The 18,137-nt window shown below is 35.7% G+C and overlaps 1 long non-coding RNA gene across 1 annotated transcript; it reads left to right on the top strand.

Moving 5' to 3' along the window:
* The first annotated feature begins 16,245 nt into the window (after window positions 1-16,245).
* LOC110934956 lies at window positions 16,246-17,723 on the top strand. The gene is made up of 3 exons (XR_002588748.2): window positions 16,246-16,360; window positions 16,996-17,083; window positions 17,556-17,723. It is a non-coding gene; the product is annotated as an uncharacterized LOC110934956 (long non-coding RNA).
* Window positions 17,724-18,137: the final 414 nt, after the last annotated feature.

Below are 18,137 nucleotides of genomic sequence, written 5' to 3'. Positions count from 1 at the left end.
AATACTAAATGAAGTAAAATGAATGATTCTTATTGGTAGAAATTTCTTCTTTTTTATTCTTACAAAAATTTTCTTCTCATTTGAACCCATATATATATATATATATATATATATATATATATATATATATATATATATATATATATATATATATATATATATATATAATATGTAAAAATTAAATATTGTACATAAAGGAAGATTATGGTTCTTAAAAAACATGTTTACTATTGTACATATGTGTAAATACGTGTTTGTTATAATTATTATTTTTTTTGAATTATACATATGCGTATGTAGGTGTTTAAAATTTAAAAATAAATATTGTACATACATGTTTGATAATGTACATATATGTACAAATGTGTATAAATAATTGTATATATATGTATATAACGGGAGATTATGGTTTTAAACATGTGTTTACTATTGTACATATGTGTAAATGTAAATATGTGTTTAAAATTGAAAAACAAATATCTTAAATATATGTTTGATAATGTATATATATGTATAATTAAAAGTTTGATGATATACATATATGTATAATTAAACATTTACCAATATAGGGGAAGGTTCAAATGAAAACCACTAGTTAACGCGAAAACTCGAAAACTAACTAAAAAAAGCCTACAAAACATACCAATTTTTTTTTACCAATTTTCGCTATTTGAACTATATAAAAAACTTTAAAAAAAATTGTAGTGCACATGTGTAATAGTATAACAACCCTAAAATAAACTGACACCCTCCTAAAATATTTTAACACCCCAAAATATATTAAAATACCCCAATATGTCTTAAAATACACCCCATACGCGAAAAAAGGGCCCGAATACCTTTAATATTATAAAAATTAATTAAAGATCAGAAAAATGGGGTCCTCGCGGGGCGCGTAGCCTTTGGCTACTGCCTACACGGGTCGCGACGGCATGAGATTAGGGCGACACCTGGTGCCGCCACGTGTCGGGTCACGTGTGGAGTCTACGAACCGAGTCAGCCAAGCTAGGGCCTACCCTAGCTGGCGTCGCGGGCCGCGAAGGCCCTGGCTGTGTGCTACGCGGGGCGCGACGAACCCAAAGATCAGCCCTATAAATTGCATGCATCGGGCCTTCAGTCTGTTCGTTCATTTTTCGACTTTCTCTCTCAATTTTCACATAGTAGGCATTATACTCGGGTATAATACCCCCCTAAATAACGAAGTTCTGCTCCGTTGTAAGTATCATAACCCCTGGATACGTATTAGATACTCTGCCCGATTGATCTAGGGTTCCGTAACGGCTGTCGTGGTTCTGCCCGACGTAGTCGTTGGAATGCCGTCTCGGGGAGGGTATTACTAATGTTAAAATGGGTTATTATACTAACACGTGTGCATTTGTGTAAATTATAGATAATTCTCAGGAAATCCTTACAGAAAACCTAAGACAGCAATGTGAGTAATCTCCTTTTTGTAAACAGTTTCTACAAAACCTTAACCATTTTACAATGCAATTTAGCAGTGATTGAGTCATTGTAATTCTACGATTACTGTTGGTATGTTGGGGTTTTGTATACAAAATGTGGAACACGTTACCATTGGACAAAGAGTTAGCCAATGTGTAATATGACCCACCAGTCATGATTTACAGTACTGAATGAGTAATTGGGTAGATATAAACATTGTAATCGCTCTCAATACTGTTTAAATTAATAAAACTTTTCTTGATTGATCTGTGATTCACTTACCAGTATTTCCCACTGACAAAATGTTTTTAAAACGCGTTTCAGGTAACACAATGTGAAAGCCAATTAGAAGCCAGCTGGACAGCACTGAAGGCTTGGAAAAGTGGCTATAAAAGTTACCTAAATAAAGAAGGCGTTTTATTTCAATAAAATGGGATTTATCCCTATAAATCAGTGTGTAATGAAAACTTGGGTTTTATCCCAATGGGTTTATTTATATAAAATGTGGTATTTTACTCTAATAAAATATTTCCTAACTACGGTCCTGATGTAATTTCCGCTGCCAAATTAATAAACACCGATACCACCGATACTGTTGTTCGCGGCCGCCCGTTCCCGGGACAGATAGGGGGTGGGGGTTGCGACAGAAGGTGGTATCAGAGCTAAGCCACTGATTCAGCCACAGAAGTGTTCTGCTGATACCAAAATAAAATTCAAAGTGTTAGGAAATAAATTATGGAAATACGTGCATAACTGTATTTTATTGTTATGTGTTATTTGACTATTTGTTAGTTTACAGTATGAGCGACCAAGGACCATCTGACGCGTACCGTCAATTGTCTGGTTCGCCTAGAAGCGAAGGTGCCTCTTCTCAGCCTGCCCTCTCAGGGTACTCTGCTAATACTGAAGAAGGAATATTCGTGTTTAAGGCTCAGTCGGAAGAGCCATTCCCTAAGAAAAAGAGAGGATGGTTCAGTAGGGGAGCACATAAGCATAGAAAGCGTATGAAAAAGTTACAAGAACAGAGAGCACTAGCCGCAGCCAAAAGAGAAACCGATGCCTATGCCCATGACATGATTAATAGGAGTTTAGCTAATTTCCATATCTTAGCAACCACTGCAGCTGACCCTAACCTGGAGCAAATGCTAGCACCCCAACCACAACCACCAATTCCCGACCAACTAATGGAAATAGAAAACCCTGAAAATCAAGTAGAAATGCATGATTTTAACCCGGAGGAGATACCTAGGGTACCCGCACCAAATCCATTAGACCCAAATTATGACCCGTGGTGGGACGACAATAGGGACTATGTGCAACGTTACCCCATACACGAAGACATGCCCATGCTGAACCTAGGAGCCTACCCAGGGGTGGACCCTCTAGATCCATATTACGATAACGATGTGTACACTAGGAAGATTTTAAAGAATCCTTACCCATTTCAGGCACCTACACCTCCATACCAGGAACCCGCACCCCAGATTCCGAACCCAGCCCTAGAACCTGCACCCCCAATGAGTGCAGAAAATGTACAAGAACTTAGGACATTTGGTGAGGAAATTTTAGAGAGTAGTGAAAGGATGAGACAGGTGGGAGAGCGACTCGTCTGGAAGTACAACGAGCGCAATATGGATTTCTGGATGAATCCATATCCATGAATATGATGGTGGAGAAGGTTATAATAATAATAATATAATATAATAATAAAATATGTGTGTATGTGTATGAAAAAAAACTACGGATGCCTACCACTAGTAGTGTAACTTTAAATTTCTGTCGGTATTGTAATTTTAAATTTCCAGTATTGGTTTGTAGTAGATGCATATTATATAAAAATAGAGTAAAGTCGCAATGATCGACGCTTTTGACCAAAATGCGTGTCATGTGATTGGCTATATTAAATATTATTTTGGGATATTAATGCATGGTAAATGTTTAAAATTCTGATGGACAATGAAGTGAAACAGGAAAATCTGAACAATGAAAACCTGAATGACAATAACCCGGTTAATGAGAATCCAAACAACAATAACAATGGAAACCAAGTGGATAATAGTGCCATCCAACACATAGTGACACAAGGAATTATAGATGCAATGCCATTTATTATTCAAACTGTTAAGGAAGCAGATAATAAAAGTAAGCATAGCAGTAAGCGACCAACTGAACCTGAACACAGCGTGAACAATGGACCTGTACTTCAAGCACCCATTCCCAAAAGAAGAAGAACCATGCCTTATGGTTGTTCTTATAAAGAATTCTGGTCCTGCAAACCAATAGAATTCTCAGGCAATGAAGGACTCATTGCAACTCTACGCTAGATAGAAAAGACTGAGGCTGTTTTAAAAATAAGCAAGTGTGCTGAAGAAGACAAGATAATGTTTGCTTCCAATGTGTTTAAGAACTCAGCCTTAGAATGGTGGAACACTATCCTCCAGTCAAGTGGAAGTGATAGGGTTTACAACATGGAATGGGAGGAATTTAGAATATGGTAGAAAGGAAATTATGCCCTCCCAATGAAAAGGAACAGATAGCGAATAAGTTCTTGAATCTTAGAATGACCGGGGTAGATAGTAAGGGTTATACTACCACATTCTTTGAATATGCTAGAATAGTACCAATCCTTGCATCACCTGAACCAGTATTAATCTCCCATTATATCTTGGGATTAATCGGGGAAATTAGGCATGTAGTAAAGGCACCTCAAACCATATAAGAAGCTGTAGAACTAGCAAACACCTTGACTGATGAGTTAGTGCGTACACGAGAAGAAGACCAAAGAAGGAACCTATCTCAAAGACTTACCCAGGAATTCCGATCTGGAAATTCCAACCGTGGGAAAAATGTAGGTTCTACATCTGCAACTTATTGCAAGTATTGCAAAAGGAAGCATTCTGGAAGATGCTCCATACATTGCAATTTCTGCAAAATATCAGGACACAAGGAAGAAGACTGCAGGAAGAAAGCCAACAACATGATATGCTACAACTGCGGAGAACAAGGTCATATCAAGGCAAACTGTCCGAAGTTAGCTCCAGCTACAAACAACAAGAACACTAAAAATGCTAGAGCATTTGTTCTGACTGCAGATGAAGCCAAGATGATTCCAGACGTGATAGTCGATACGTTTTTAGTTAATGATGTGTTTGCTAAAGTATTATTTGACTCTGGTGCGAATCAAAGTTTTATTAATACTTCATTTTGCAAACTTCTAAATCAATCATTAACTAAACTCTCACAAGAATGTCAAGTAGAGACAACAAATGGAGAAACGGTTAGGATTTCTAAAATCTTGCAGGGAGCAAGAATAGAGTTTTTAAATCAAAAGTTTATTGCAAACCTTTACCCAATGAATCTGGTAGGATTTGATATTGTATTAGTGGATTGGTTAATAGCCAATAAAGCCAGTATTTTATGTGATCAAAAGTCAATCCAAGTAAATTCATAAAAAGGTGAAAAGATTACAATTAAAGGAGATAAGCCATCTAGATCCACGAAATTCATCTCTGTGATGAAAACAGCAAGTTATATATGAAAAGGATATATAGTGTATTTGATTTCCATAATCACTAACACTAAAGGAAAAGAACTAAAAGACATTCCAGTAGTGTCTCAGTTTTCAGATGTATTTCCGGAAGAATTGCCAGGACTACCGCCAGTCAGAGAAGTTGAATTCAGGATTCACCTACTACCAGTAACGACACCAATTGCCAAAGCACCTTACCGTTTGGCACCCGCCGAAATGCAGAAACTGAAGAAACAGTTAGACGAATTGTTGGAGAAAGGATTCATACAGCCAAGCTCATCGCCATGGGGAGCACCGATTTTATCCGTTAAAAAGAAGGATGGATCGATGCGTATGTGCATTGACTACCGTGAATTGAACAAGGTCACGATTAAGAAACGGTACCCATTCCCAAGAATCGATGATCTGTTTGATCAATTGCAAGGAGCTCGATTTTTCTCAAAAATCGATTTAAGATCAGGATATCATCAATTAAAGGTACAGGAAGAGGACATTCCTAAAACCACATTTAGAACAAGGTATGGCCATTATGAATTTACTGTCATGCCATTTGGTTTAACAATGCCCCAGCCGCATTTATGGACATGATGAACCGAATATGTAAGCCATATTTGGATAATTTCATAATTGTCTTCATAGATGATATTCTCATTTACTCTAAAAGTAAAGAGGATCATGCAAAGCATTTGCATGCACTTTTAAGTCTATTAAGGAAGGAAAAGCTTTATGCTAAGTTTTCAAAGTGCGAATTTTGGTTAGAACAGGTACAGTGTCCACGACACTTAATCGATCATGAAGGAATTCATGTGGATCCCACAAAAATCGAGGCAATTACCAAATGGAAAACAACTGAGTCACCAACCGAGGTTAGAAGTTTCTTAGGATTGGCCGGTTATTATAGAATATTTATTAGAGATTTCTCTAGAATAGTCATACCCTTAACTAAGTTAACCTGTAAATCTGTTAAGTTTGAATGGGGACCAAAACAAGAAGAAGCCTTTAGAATTCTTAAGCAAAGACTAACCCACGCACCCATACTAGCGTTACCAGAAGGAATTGAAGATTTTGTAGTCTATTGTGACGCTTCTAAGTTAGGTTATGGATGTGTGTTGATGCAACGTCAAAAGGTTATAGCTTACGCATCTAGACAACTTAAGAATCATGAAGAGAATTATTCAACCCATGATCTAGAAATAGGAGCAATAATTTTTGCCCTTAAGATTTGGAGACATTATCTTTATGGTAGTAAGTTTACCATTTTCACTGATCATAAGAGTTTAAGGTATGTCTTCGGACAAAAAGAGCTAAATATGAGACAAAGACGCTGGATGGCAATTCTTAGCGATTATGATTGCAATATCCAGTACCATGCAGGAAAAGCCAATATAGTGGCTGATGCTTTAAGTAGAAAGTATCATGAAAAGCCAAAAAGGGTACGTTCTCTTAAATTAAATCTACAAGTAGATTTAAATGATCAAATTAGAAAAACACAAGAATCAGTAATCAATGATGATACTGAAAAGCTAAAAGGAATGATTAAGGAATTAGAACAAGGAACAGATGGAATTTGGAGATTCCATAAGAAAAGAATGTGGATACCTAAGTTAGGATACCTAGGTCATCAGCCCATAAGTCCAAGTATACGATGCATCCCGGAAGTGATAAGATGTATCAGAATTTAAGAAAAAAAATTTGGTGGATAGGAATGAAAAAGGACATAGCAGCTTATGTTTCTAAATGTTTAACCTGTTCGCAAGTCAAAGCTGAACATCAGAAACCCTCAGGTTTATTGCAGCAGTTAGAAATGCCAGTTTGAAAATGAGAATTGATAACAATGGATTTTGTTAGCAAATTACCCAAAACAAGAAAAGGTAATGATACAATCTGGGTGATTGTAGACAGGTTAACTAAGTCAGCTCATTTCCTACCAATGAAGGAAATTTTCAGTATGGAGCAATTAGCTAAATTGTATGTTAATGAAATAGTTTCATTACATGGAATTCCTTTATCAATTGTGCCGAACCCCAGTCTGTTGGGCAGAAATTGGGGAAAAGCAACTATCTGGACCAGAAATAGTGTAAGAAACAACCGACAAGATCATTCAAGTCAAGGAACGACTGAAAGCAGCACGTGATCGACAAAAGAGCTATGCGGATAACAGACGCATGCCGTTGGAATTTCAGGTAGGAGACAAAGTGTTGTTAAAAGTTTCTCCTTGGAAAGGAGTGGTAAGATTCATCAAGAGATGGAAGTTAAGCCCTAGGTATATTGGACCTTTTGAGATTATTAGAAGAATAGGACCTGTAGCCTATCAGCTACAACTGCCAGAGGAAATGGCAGGAGTACATGATGTATTTCATGTATCTAATCTCAAGAAATGCTTAGCTGATGAATCATTAATGGTACCTCTTAAGGATATAGAGGTAAATGAACAACTTAAATTTGTAGAAAGGCCTCTACAAATTGAAGACAGGAAAGTTAAGAATCTCAAGCACAAAAGACTAGTTCTGGTCAAAGTGAAATGTGACTTCAAAAGAGGACCAGAATACACATGGGAACTTGAATCAGAGATGCAAAGGAAATATCCACACCTATTCCAGTAGACCTCGAGGACGAGCTCTAAAACAAGGTGGGGAGGATATAATAACCCTAAAATAAACCCACACCCTCCTAAAATATTTTGACACCCCAAAATATATTAAAATACCCCAATATGTCTTAAAATACACCCCATACGCGAAAACAGGGCCCGAATACCTTTAATATTATAAAAATTAATTAAAAATTAGAAAAATGGGGTCCTCGCGGGGCGCGTAGCCTTTGGCTACTGCCTACGCGGGCGTGTGGAGTCTACGAACCGAGTCAGCCAAGCTAGGGCCTACCCTAGTTGGCGTCGCGGGCCGCGAAGGCGCTGGCTGTGTGCTACGTGGGGCGCGACGAACCCAAAGATCAGCCCTATAAAATGTGTTTTTATCCTAATGGGATTTATCCCTATAAATCACTGTGTAATGAAAACTTGGGTTTTATCCCAATGGGTTTATTTATATAAAATGTGGTATTTTACTCTGATAAAATATTTCCTAACTACGGTCCTGATGTAATTTCCGCTGCCAAATTAATAAACACCGATACCACCAACACTGTTGTTCGCGGCCGCCCGTTCCCGAGACAGATAGGGGGCGGGTGTTGCGACAGAAGGTGGTATCAGAGCTAAGCCACTGATTCAGCCACACAAATGTTCTGCTGACACCAAACTAAAATTCGAAGTGTCAGGAAATAAATTATGGAAATACGTGCATAACTGTATTTTATTGTTATGTGTTATTTGACTATTTGTTAGTTTACAGTATGAGCGACCAAGGACCATTTGACGCGTACCGTTAATTGTCTGGTTCGCCTAGAAGCGAAGGTGCCTCTTCTCAGCCTGCCTTCTCAGGGTACTCTGCTGATACATATATAAGCAACTCAGTTATTTATAGGGCTGTTCACGAGCTGAACTGAACCGATCGGATCTTTGCTCGTGGTCGGTTCGTTTACAAACCGAACCGAACCAAACTGATCGTTTTTTCAACCAAGCCAAAGTCGAACGAGCGCCTTTTGATCCGAGTATTTTTCAAACGAACGTCGAGCTTGTATCGAGCGTCACATAACAAATAGAAAAGTGATGATGGGGTTGTTAGTTTTTAGAGTAAAGTGCAGTTTTCGTCCCTAAGGTTTCCAATTAGAACACAAGTATAAATTTACGAAATAACAAGGAACAGAAAAAACGCTCAACTAGTTCTACCGAGACCGAATGAACCGATTGAAGCAAAACCTTAGAGAGTTGGCGTCTTGGCGACGGAGAATTTGAATAATGATGGTTGATGCGGGGTTTTAATTAGGATTATGTACTTCTGAATTGAATTGCGGGTTGGCACTTGAGTATCGATCGACGCTTCACATTTCGGTATTTTGACATTTTAACTCAATTACTCTGGATTATTAGACAATGAACTATTGGTATCAGCCTTTAATTCTATAATTAAATGGGCTCTATTTAGATCTTGGACCAAACAATGTTAATGTAACGCCCTGCTTTTTCATACTTTCCATAATTAGAAAGCTCGCCTTGTAATGCTATTTTTGGAAATCTTGTATTATTGTAGTCTTCTTTTCGTTGTAAAATCCGAGACTTGGATCATAAATAAAATTCGTATTTCTTTAAATTCACCATCTACATATTCATACATGTTCATACGTTCGAATTCATTGTACATCGAATCCTTATTTGTAATTCATACTTATACGATACTTATTCACGATGCATGTCCATACTTGTCCTTAAATTGTTGATACCTAAAAACCCCTAATAATATGCTTATTTATACAATGATTAATCATCTAATATGTGACATATACTTGTCACTTACAAACATGTTACATACTTGTACATTACACTTTTTACCTAGTTAAATCATGTTTTATTTCATATTTCACCTTGTTACAAGTTAGGGGAAACATTGTTGCATATTATTACACAACTTAATTAACAAAATTACTCATTATAATGTTTTTAAAAAAATAAAAAAATAAAGAAATATGGCAGCCCCAATTCAGCAAAATTCAGCCCCATATAGTTGGGTTTTGTGGGCTAGTTTCAAGGTGTAACCCCTTCTAAACACTTACAAAGCCCAACCCATTGAAACCCTAATCCTTCCCCCCTATAAATACCACTTATAACCAGCCTCCCTACCACTTTTGCAACACTAAAAACTCTCAAAAGTTCCTCCAAACCGTAGCTGAAAGCAAGGGTTCGAGCAGATTGACACCCCTTCACGAAAATGAGCATAACTCACTCAATTCTTATCCGATTCACTCGATTCTTTTTCCTACTACTTTATATTGACCTTATCTACGTTTCCATGGGTTTTTAACAGTAAATAAGTCCCTGGAACTCCAGCAAAAAGGCTCCAAAGTCCACTGATTATTTTTGTTTTCATGAAATCCTTGTTATTTCTTACCAAACTTGAGTCTATCTCATCTCAAACCTATGTCCTAATGCTTACAACACTTTAGTGGTTGGTTAGGCTTAAAAAAAAGGTTGAGACACTTAAAAATCAGAAGATTAAACCTCATAAACTTGGTGTTTTGTTTAGGGTTTTTAACCCACAAGTCATGTCAAACTTTGTCTTTGATACATGAGTGATTATGGAACAACTTGGGTTGTCCAAACATACAATCCTCACATGATTTGATGATTTCTCTTAGTTAGTGTGTATATTTCTTATTCTTTATTGTATGTTCTTGACCCTCCTTGGTTGTTTTTTTTTACATCAAGTGTAGTGGTGAACACATAGAGGTGCCTAAATGGAAGAGTTGATCTTCCTACCTCCTACATGATTTCTATGACATTTAGAGGTACCAAAATGAAGATTTTAATCTTCTACCTCATGCTTGAACTATTGGACATATATTATATAACGTAAATATATTATTCGAATAATCGAATCTTTGATGATGAACTAGTGTTCATATGTCGGGGTACTAGATTACATCATCCTAGACTATGATAACTTGTCACGATTCTAATGGAACCTTGTTCCATGAAAACATCTAAACTCCTTCGAGTTTCCTAGTGTCAAGAACAAGCATCATATGTACTAAATGATTATTTTCCATGTTATTCTCATATCTTATTTTTATGTTGTTTTAAACACCGAATCTCGACTCTAAACATACTTGAACTTTAACCCTTATACATTCGGACTCTAAATCTCTACTCGTCAACAATTGGATAATCGGAAAGCATATGCAAGCCTTGTGAGTATACTCGTATTCCCCCTTTTTACTTTTACCACTTTTGGGGTGTAACATGTTTATCTATCAACAAACTTACACATGAACATTTTGCTTAAACACATGAGCATTCCTATAACATGCTTGTATATGTGATGGCTTGATGCTTTAAACTTGGATTTATCTTATGTGTTGAATTTATCATTAACTTCGTACGAGCCAAACCGTGACATATGTAGCGCTATAGGATTAACGACCCGCCTCTTTATCTTCGGTTATGTCATGAGCATATTGCGTTTCCTTGGTTTGATATGTTAGACACATACCATGTTTAGATGTTTATCTTGAATCACATGCTTGCTATGAGGAATTGTTTAAAACTTATCTTTTACTATGTATGTATCAAACTTGTATACTCGCCTTTGCTTTTGCATTGAATTGTATTTTAAACATGTTATAGGTTGATGATGACGATGCTATGAAAAGAAGTAGCGTTGATGCCTAGATACACATATAGACGTTAGGTTTAATATGTCGTATCAATTTTGCTTATGTTATCATGTATTTCTTTTAAAGTTGTTGTTACTTGAGTTTATGTAATGTTGACAATTGAAAGTTATGAAATGAAATGGGAATTATTTAATTATCGTCACAAATAGTGTTATGATGTCTCGAGCAATCTTCACACTTCGTCTCATCCCGATGTTTCCGCCATTGGTTGGGGTGTGACAGTTAATATGCGCCTCTAGTTATTTTATTAATATATACATACAAACATATATATATATATATATATATATATATATATATATATATATATATATATATATATATATATTAAAAAATAATGAGCCAATCGAGTCGAACCAAACTGAGCGGACCTTTGCTCATGCTCGGTTCGTTTCAAATCGAACCGATCTGAACCGAGCGCCTTTTTCAATTGAGCAGAATCAAACGAGCAAGTTCCAAACATTTTTCGATCGAGCATCGAATGAGTCTCGATCGTCGAGCAATTTAAATAGCCCTAGTTATTTATATGTATATTTATCTTACTAGATAAGATAGAGATGTCATATTTGTTGATGTGATTAATTTGCCCTTCAAATTGGACCATGAGTGTCACGTGGTAGGGTATGGAGATAGTCACATGTCAAACTGCCTTTGATGTGTTTTTTTTTTAATTCTATATATAATTGTTTGGGAAATTACTTGAATTAAATTATGTGGATGGTTTTTATTTTATGTTTAAAAAATGGCTAATGATAAAATGATTAAGAGTTAATGTGCCCGTTATTCTTGTGTAAAATAACTAGTTTTTAAAGATTAATCTATTAATCTAATACTAATAAAAGAATACTTCTAATGTCACATGACATTTTCTCCTCTAACATTCTTCAAATTAATGTCACATGACATTTTTATCTTTAATTCATTTAAAATATATAATAATAATAATTAATATCTAATTCTAATTTATGATAACTCATTAATAATACATAATAACCAATGGGGTTGTGGTCCATTGGTAAAGACAAAGCCTTTAAAACACCTAGGGTGGAAGTGGAAGGTCTTGGTTTCAAGTCCCACAGACGACAGAAGATTAAAGAAATTAGCCTTTCAAAAAAAAATTTAATAATATATAATAATTAATATCTATTTTTAATTTATGACTAAAAAATATACATAAGTGATCTATAATATTTAAAACTATAATTTTAGTACTTCTTAAAATAAAATAGTTTAAATTATAAAAGAAAAAAAATATCCATATCTGAGATTATCTATAAAATCAATATATGAGTTTTTCTAACATATAAATAAAAGCTAAAAAAGAGTAACTAACTAGAGGACTATCTCGCAACAAGACTAAAATTTTGTTGAACTCGGTTTTAAAATGATAGACGGTGAGAACTTAACGTTTTGAAGTTTTATAGATGTGACAATATTAAGATTTGTAGCTACATTTATTTATGATGTGTTTTCAATTTAATAGAGCTAAGAAATATATTAATTTCATTTTATACCCATTTGTGACATAGTCAATTAACCTTTAATAATGAAAATATTTTATTCGATCATATATAAACCTGTAACTTATATCATAACTTTATAAATACTATTTGTTAACTAAATTCGCATAACAATTATTTGTAAGAATAACAAATCTAATTTATGTCATACCAATAAAATTGGCTTTTTTACCAATAAAGAGAAAAAGAACAACTTAAATAATGAATTTTGTAAACAGAATTGAGGTCTTAGAGATTTATTTTAAATAAAAGTTATATTTAAAGATACATAATGATAGAAATTATTATTATTTATACATTGTTATATGTAACATAATACATAATTTCATTCATATTAATAATATATAAATTTGTTTATTACATCTTTTTCAGTATTCAACTTTTGTAATACACGTCTATTATGGTATTTTCAGTATTACTAATTAAAATGGACCAGTTTTTGTGATAAATTAAAATTAGTTGTGTGAACCATTATATGATAATAGAAATCCGTATATATAAACTTTCTTTACTAATTAACATAGGTCGTTAGTAATATAAAGTTTTTTAAAGACTATATAACTATAACATTTATATTGTATAAACTCGTGCAATACGCGGGTCTATAAACTAGTTAAGTAATATATGTAAAGGTTTACATCGATGTTTGTGTGCATGGTTGTATGACACGTAACACGTTATACAATATATATATATATATATACATATATATATATTTGTGTGTGTGTGTAAGTTTTATACGGTGATTTGTGTGTGAAGAAACACGGATTCATCGTCGGGGTGATTTGGATTGCTTTCTCTAGAGACCGACAATCACAGCTCGTTCTTCGTCTTGAACCTAAATCTGCAATGGAGAAAAGAGAAACACGGAGATGTAGAGATGGCCGGTAGGAGAAGAATCTCCTATTTCCAGCAACTGCCCTAATAATGAGGTTTACACCTCTTTATATAGAAGACATGGGCCTCTCTTAACCTCAATGGGCCAAGCCTAGTTAGGGGTTATGTCTACAAGTCCCCAGCCCATTGTAGTATGAACTACATCGCGTTAGGCCTCGCGGTTGGGTTAGTAAGCAATAATGATAAATATTAATATAAAAAGCAATAAGTAGCAGAAATGTCCAATCGTTCGGGCGGGGTCCAATACTATACCCCATCATGTCGCCCGGGTACGGGAAAGTTGCTGGCCACGTTTGTTGCATCTGACTCTATCCCAAATCCAAGGATAGTGTAGTTCCCAAACCCAGGAATGCATGCTCTTAGTAAATGTGTAAACTCACCTTAGATTAGCTCGACGGATTAGGGTATGCGAGCTAGGATGGTCAACCACGTCTGAGAGAGAGGGATGCGAGGGAGAGTGCTAGAGCGAGAGTGAGAGCACCGAGAGAGAGAGGAATCACGATTGGGGGGGGGTCTGTCGATCGCCAAGAAAGAAGAGGGGGTGATCTAGGGTTTCTTGTTTTTTTGATTCACACATGTTGTACGCATATACATGCATGCGCAAACTAAAGGGAGTTGGGCTTGGGGCGGTTTGGGCTAGAGAGGGTGTTTGGGCCGAGAGTGAAGAGTAAAGGGGGGTGGGTTCGGTTTGGGCCAACAAGACGTAATGGAGGGGTGGCGGTTTGGGTTTGTTATGTGGGTCGAAAACTCTTAGGGCCACAAGCACCATAGAACACTTAAGGGTGTTCGGGTTGATCCGTGTTGGGCCGCAAACGAAACCAAAAGGGGATGGGGTGTCGGTTTGTTCGGGTTTTATTGCGAGCCGTGAGTTGAGTTTCGTAAACAAAGGAAACAACTAATATGTATAACATAGACACAATAAATCAATTTTAACACATAACAAATAAAGGTGACATGTAACAGAGCTTGAAACATAAACGTGAAAATGAAAGGTGCTAACCTCAAAAGTGCGAGTTGTCACAATCGCTCAAATAGTATCCATGCTCATAGTCTTTCCCATTTGCATGAAACCTGGCTTTCAATATCATACCTGAAATGTAACCCTCAAGCAATGGTGAAAACTCAAAAGTATTAATGTCGTTCATACACCCGGCGAGACCATAGAAGGTCGACCAAACCCAAAGGTCGTAAGAGGCAACCGCTTGTAAAACCAACGTTGGCCCTTTCTGGTCACCGCGTGTATATTGACCTTGCTATGCAGTTGGACAATTATAGAAACGCCATTGACAACAGTCCAAACTACCAATCATGCTGGGTATTCCATGTTTTTTCTAAATGCACCTCGTATATTTTCCAACTAGGGTTTCTCTAGTAATGTTTTCCATATAATTGGCATATACCTAAAAAATTATAAATTATATATAAACGTATTTATTTTTTAAAATAAAATATAAGTTATGCGAGTAAGTAAAAATATACCATATTAGAAATAGTTCAAGGTGTCACGTGTTGTTTTCTCCGCCATGTTCAAGTACTCGTCGTTGATGTCCTACGTGTTTCCATAGGCGAGTGCATGTAACCCGGATGTTACCTTTTGAATTACGGTGAATCCTAGATATCCTCTCGCGTCGATTTTTTTGCTTGAAGTGGTCATACTTATCTTCCAAATCATCCTTAATGAGCAAAAATAACCTTTGGCTCAGCCGAAATCGATGCCTAAAAACATCGGGGTCGTCAACTGGTGTAGGATCGAAATAATTCTTCATTAAATGCTCATTTATGACTTCACGGTCTCGGACAATGTATGTTCTCCTCAATATCGAGCGCAAAGAAAAAAAAAGTTAACTTGATGCATGGCTTGAACCTATAGGGCACACGCACTCGTACCGCTACTCCTCCTCGTCGTAGGAAAAAATATCTTTGGTAGAGATCGATGAACGAACCTTCTGACGGAGGCGAAGACATTCCAAAGAGTATTTTTTGTGAGTTTGTTGGATGTAGGATGGTAGAATGGTTTGTATATGAGGTTTGTTTCATGTATATATATATAGATTTAAGAAATTTAAGAAATATTTTTTTATTAAACTAACCATTTTTCAACGGTACAATCTCCAAAGAAAACAAAAAAGATCTGTAACACCCTTACTATTATAATTTATAAAAGGGTTTTTGTACTAATAATGACAATTAAATGTGTACTTACAAATACACATACATATAAAATACGGGTTTACTAAAACTTTTGCAGTTTAAAAATAGTACAACATAATGTAATTGAGTTCATCTGTAACACCCCAAAAACGGGTTTGGTAATTTAGACCCGGTTACCATTAAGAAACGGGTAAGGTACCGTTAATGAGAAAAGTTAACCTGAAAAATGAGGATTAACTAGGAATAATTAACCTAGTTGATTATTGGTCTCGTTAGTAGTAAGCGAAGAGTTGTAGCCTTATTTGATTTAAACGAAACATGAGGGACCAAAGTGGGATAACTTGAAAGTTGTTATGATAAATGAAAATAACACACACACAAACACACATTTCGTGTGTGTTCTGTACGTGATCAGGGGAAGGCTCTAGAGAGCCAAACCCTAGTTCATCATATATCAATCAATTGAAGCATGAATCGAGGCTCAAATTCAAGAAGGAACATGAATTAACGATCACCCAAGCTAGGGGATCATAAGGTATGTTGAATTTTGATGTTTAATGAAGTTGAGAAATCTTGATGAACGTCACAAGTAGTGAATTATGTATGAATTGTTTAGGTTATGGCCAAATTGACAATGTATGCTTGCCTAGGAACGAACCCTAAGTGAAGATTTTGAGTAAATTGCTATAAATTGAGTATTTTGATGATTTACTACACCTAGCTAAGTGGGTTTATGTCTAATTCATGAAATGGTATGAAATTGATTGGGAAAATGTGTAGTATGTGATGTGTACATGTATATAGATTGAGTATGGTATATAATTTTGTATGATGTTTACTTGTATTGATGAATGAAAGTGATAACTAGGAAGAAAAACATGAAATACTTGTACATTATGCTTAGGAAGTAGTACGCACACCAAGTGTTTGATGAAATGTCTAAAAGACAATAATAAGTGAAATTGTATGCAAGTGATGGGTAAATAGATATAGTTCATGTGAGGATTATCTAGGGATGATGTCGAGTATACCTTATGTTTGTTTAAATGAATTAATGATGTTGAGTATGCTTCATGTAGGTCGTATGTTAGATGTGAATTTGATATGGTTGTTCATATGTATGAGCATATATGCTAATAAGAATGTGAATGTAATGACATGAGTGTATAGGAATCATGTCAAGATGGATGGGAGCATTGAAAGCTAACGGACTAAGAAGACTCAATCAAGTAAGCGAACGAGAATACGGACGCGCAAGGTAAGTGAACTCCGAACTTACCCTTTAGTTTGGTAATGTATTTATGATATATGTTAATTGTTGAATGCAATGTAAGAAGATATGGATCGATACTATTACTAAGTTAAGTTTTAATAGAATGGGTTAGAAGTGGTTAAGAAGGAGATTCGATTAGGTTTGGGTAAGAAAGGGAATTTACATAATGAAATTATGCTTGAATGAATAAGATGAGTTATGTGTATTTGAGGACATGTTCACATAAATGGAAGCTAATGTACTAATCGTTTTTCTATTGAGAATTAATGTGAAGTATAGGCATGATAACAAAGGAAGTGAAGGTTGACTCAACAATCCGATGCGAGAAATCGAATGGATGGATGAAGGGGCTAGTATAAGAAAAAGCATGATATGTTGACGCGCTATTATGCTTGTGTTAAGATTTTTGTATTATGTCACCGGTTGCTAATAATCTGTTTGAATGTGGTGACTGCAGGCTATACATGTTTGGATGTTTCATCTAGAAGCGTACACGGTTGAAGATCGAGTCAAGACATGGATTGTATGTGGGTGTGTACGTAGTCACTTAATTGAGACATGTATGTTAGTTTTTGGATTAATTTATAAAAAGAGATTAATGTATTTAAATGAAAGAAAGAATATCATGAAGGAAATTTTTAGGTATGTAGTTTCCGCTGCGAATCATAGGTTAAAACGTGTTAGGGCGTTACATCATCGTTTAAAAGTTACGACGTAACGCCGTGCGGAAGCTTTAATCTCGTATGTTCGGTTCTTCGTTGAGCTTGATCTTCATCCGGGAATCCCTTGACATTTACCTATGATCAAAACCAGCTTAAAAGTTAGTTTTGATAGTTAAATAACAAGCACAACAAGGTAAATAGGTTAAACAAACAAAATAAACAAAAACTGCAAGTTTTTACCCCATCGCCGCACGCGACGGTATTTCCCCTTGGGCGTCGCGCGACGCCAAGGCCCTCTTTCGACAGAATGTGTTTTGAATTGAAGCTGCAGATTCCCAGCTCAAAATTTCCAACTTATACTTCACAAAAACATGCAT

This window comes from Helianthus annuus, chromosome 4 (genome assembly GCF_002127325.2).
Source record: "Helianthus annuus cultivar XRQ/B chromosome 4, HanXRQr2.0-SUNRISE, whole genome shotgun sequence".
In the NCBI taxonomy this organism is placed as follows: domain Eukaryota; kingdom Viridiplantae; phylum Streptophyta; class Magnoliopsida; order Asterales; family Asteraceae; genus Helianthus; species Helianthus annuus.
The sequence above is the reverse complement of the archived record's forward strand: the minus strand, read 5'-3'. Positions and strand labels throughout refer to the sequence as shown.